Source organism: Malus domestica, chromosome 05 (assembly GCF_042453785.1).
Source record: "Malus domestica chromosome 05, GDT2T_hap1".
Taxonomy (NCBI): domain Eukaryota; kingdom Viridiplantae; phylum Streptophyta; class Magnoliopsida; order Rosales; family Rosaceae; genus Malus; species Malus domestica.
This window is the reverse complement of record NC_091665.1, coordinates 24898972-24902386: the sequence shown is the minus strand read 5'-3', so window position 1 is coordinate 24902386 and position 3415 is coordinate 24898972. Positions and strand designations below refer to the sequence as shown.

General features: G+C 38.2%; 1 long non-coding RNA gene across 1 annotated transcript; it reads left to right on the top strand.

Moving 5' to 3' along the window:
• The first annotated feature begins 2020 nt into the window (after window positions 1-2020).
• LOC139195933 (uncharacterized) lies at window positions 2021-3415 on the top strand. Its single transcript, XR_011581013.1, has 2 exons — window positions 2021-2157; window positions 2428-3415. It is a non-coding gene; the product is annotated as an uncharacterized lncRNA (long non-coding RNA).

The window sequence follows — 3415 nt, the reverse complement described above, 5'->3', positions numbered from 1 at the left end:
AGATGTTGGTTTTCCTATCTGAAGTAGTTGATCCTGAAACATGGTTTTGCTACTATTGCCATATGGATTAAACAAATGGTTAAAGAAATTTCTTGTGAAGAAAAAGCTAATGTATCCCACGTTGAGATCAAGATTATTGAAAGCAAAGGCTTAGATGAAAAATCTTCCCGTGTAGACATTGTGATGTTTTGGTTAGCTAAAAGCGTGGTTGGCATAAATCAAACTACACACTTTGTTGGTTTGGATGATATTGAGTTAGATGCCCAGGGTGATTTGCGTGGGGATCCTAGCAGCAAAGTACCCATTGAAGAAAACCTTGTTAAAGTACCTATTAACTTGATTTATGATGTTGGTTTATTTTACTTGGGAAACACCTATTATATGAACTCCACCTTACCTTTTCTGCATTCTGTTCCAGAGTTGAAATCAGCTTTGATCAAGTATTCTCATTCTGAAAGAAATGATGGGGGGATCAGACTTCTCATAGGCTGACTATTACAACTTGTGCTTTAATTAGTGAATTGGATAAAGGTATCAAGGCTATGGCACCTGTGCAATTTTGGATGGTATTGCTCAACAAATACCCTCATTTTGGTCAGCAGTATAATAGTACCTTCATGCAACAGGATGCAAAAAAATGTTGGTCACAGCTTTTATACACCCTTTCTCATTCTCTACGATGGTCAGGTTCTAGTGAAAGTCCTGACTCTGTTAAAGCCCTTTTCGGCATTGAACTTGTTAGCATGGTGCACTGCATAAAAGGTGGGGAAAAAGGCTCAGAGTCAGTTCAATCGTTTAAAGGCCACATATCACATGAGGTGAAACATTTACAATGTCTGCATTCTTGTGAATTTTTGCTTTAGTCAATTATGGCTTGCACTTTAACGAAGCTTGTTTTGAGATTGGAGGAGATTCAGCCTTCAAAGGTTGAAGTGAACAAGGCTGAACTTATAGGAATAGATTGGACCTTCAAATTTGATAAGAAAATCATGCCAAAAAAGGGTAGTGGTCATGTTGTGCTGATTGTTCACAGACATCACTTTGCTTCCTACTTGGAAAGGGAATGGCAGTGCTCAACCTATGATATTCAAGTAGCAAATGTGTTGATTGGAGCTTATGATAAAACACAGACCATGACTACAAACCAGATGGCAGTGGCAAAATTTGTAGCTTGGAGTCCTAGGCCTATTATACTACTGAAGTTTAGGGTGGATGGAATTACATACAATCTACTTGATGGTGAAATTCTTAACTGGCCAACTGGTCAAATGGATGCTAATCTTCAAATGATCGCAAAGGTAGCTGCTGTCTACAATAATGATAGCATTGAACATGCAGAATAGAAGTATGTTGCTCATGGAATGCCTGCTAAGGCAGCTCCAAAGTTTTTAGTTGAGAAGATGGTCCTTTCTGAAGAGTCCAAGAGTCCGGAATCATCAAATGGAAGGGATTTTCTTGGTTGTTGCCAGAAGTGGAGTGAATATGAACACCGAATTGCAACCCTTGAGTTTGATCGCGATAAGAAATCCACGGGTGTAATTGTCAACTCTGTTTCAGGGGAGGAGTCATTGCTAGTGAAGGGTGATGTAGAGAATTTGCTTGAGAAAAGCACTAAGGTTCAGTTGCTTGATGGCACTGTTGTACCACTGGATGATAGCTCAAGGAACTATATCGTGCAAGCCCTTCATGAGATGTCAACTAGTGCTTTGAAACCACTGAATGATGCACTTGTTTTGAAACTTGCTGATATTGGGATTGCAATGGGCATATCTAGAATTGAGAACATGACCATCACAAGGGAATGTGTTGCTGCTTTCAAACAAGTTCCCACATCCAAATTTTTTAGCCTTGTGGACAAGGCTAATTTTCAAGGGGGGAGTATTGTTATGACCCAAGTTATAACTGAGGTTTTATGCTTTATTACTATGAGGAATTGTTAATATGCCAACTGGCATTTAAAAGTGTGGAGGCTATATAAAAGGAGCGCAACTCCCTCAAATGTATCAGATCAGAATTTACACAAAAGAAATATAAACAAAAACAATTCAAGAGCTATGCTCTCTCTCTTCCTTCCCTCTCCATCTCTATCCTCTATGTTACTTGCAGGTTGATTAAGGGCCTAGAGATTTGGATCTTATCATTTTCTTGGCATCTCGGGTATTCCCAATCTACAGAATCTTCGACTTCGTCTCCAACTAGAAAGCACGAGATCTCGCCGTTGTATGTCTCAGTGGATTTCAAAGGCGAGGCTTTGGCACAATCACCGTTGTCTAAATGGGAATCGACCTCTCGAATCTGCTTTGGAATCGATATTTTCCCTCTCTATTGCTCTATTTCTTTCTCCTGATTTGTGTTGCTGTTTGTTTAGAATTGAAGATATGTGATTAAATTTTGTTGAATTAGGTTTGTTTACTTGTTGGGTTTTAGGCGAAGGTAACACAGGAGCTGATAAATAGGAAAATCTAGGGGTACATTTACGGAAGTGCGTATCCACTGAAGATGGATCTTGAAAGGCAAATCCTTTCTCGGTATGTGATTCTTCTTTTTTGTCTAATTTTGACTTGTGTTTGTGAATTGTTGTAATGGGTTCCTCTTTTTTTTTTTATGATTGAGTAGAAGTAAACATGTGTTGCTATGTTGAAAAGTTAGGTTTTTTTTTTTCTTTTGTTGTATTTGTCTATTATGCTGCCTTTTTATGTGAAACCCGGTTGCATTTTTTGTTTGGAATTGTTGTGGGATTGTTGGTTATGAATCGTAACGGTTTTTCAGTATGAGTTTTGCATTAGAGCTGTGTTGGTAGTTCTGTCTGTGCAGATTTTAATCTCTTTATACAGTTGTGCTCTTAGGTTGTGCCCAGTTTGTGTCGTTATTTCTCACTCATTGACGAAAAACTTTTCAATCAGGAATATGTTGATGGAAATTTGTGTTCTTATGTTCTTTCGTATCCTCTATATTGAGTCGATTATAACACCAGCTTCCTAACAATTTGCGGTGCTTTTCGTTTTATCAAATATCCAAACTAAGTATGAGTAAGAAAGAGCTTACGGAATCTCATTTTGTAGTCTGAGTTTCCTCTAAAGTCCTTATATTATTGGTGGATATAATTGTTTATGATGGAGCTTAAAACACCGAATTTTTATTTAGTTTAGTTTGTACACTCCAATGCATGCTAGTTTAGGTAGTGCATAAATGTGTAAGGACTAGGGATGGGCAATGGTTATGCGGGCGGGTAACCGCGGTTAATTTACCCATAACCATTTATGCTCATACCCGCATAATCGTTTACCCGTTGGGTAATTGCCTAAACGGTTATACCCATACCCATAACCGTTTATAAACGGTTAACCATACCCATAACCGCATACCCATTTAACCGTAACTGTTTAATACCCGTTTAACCATTTATCCTTTTTAA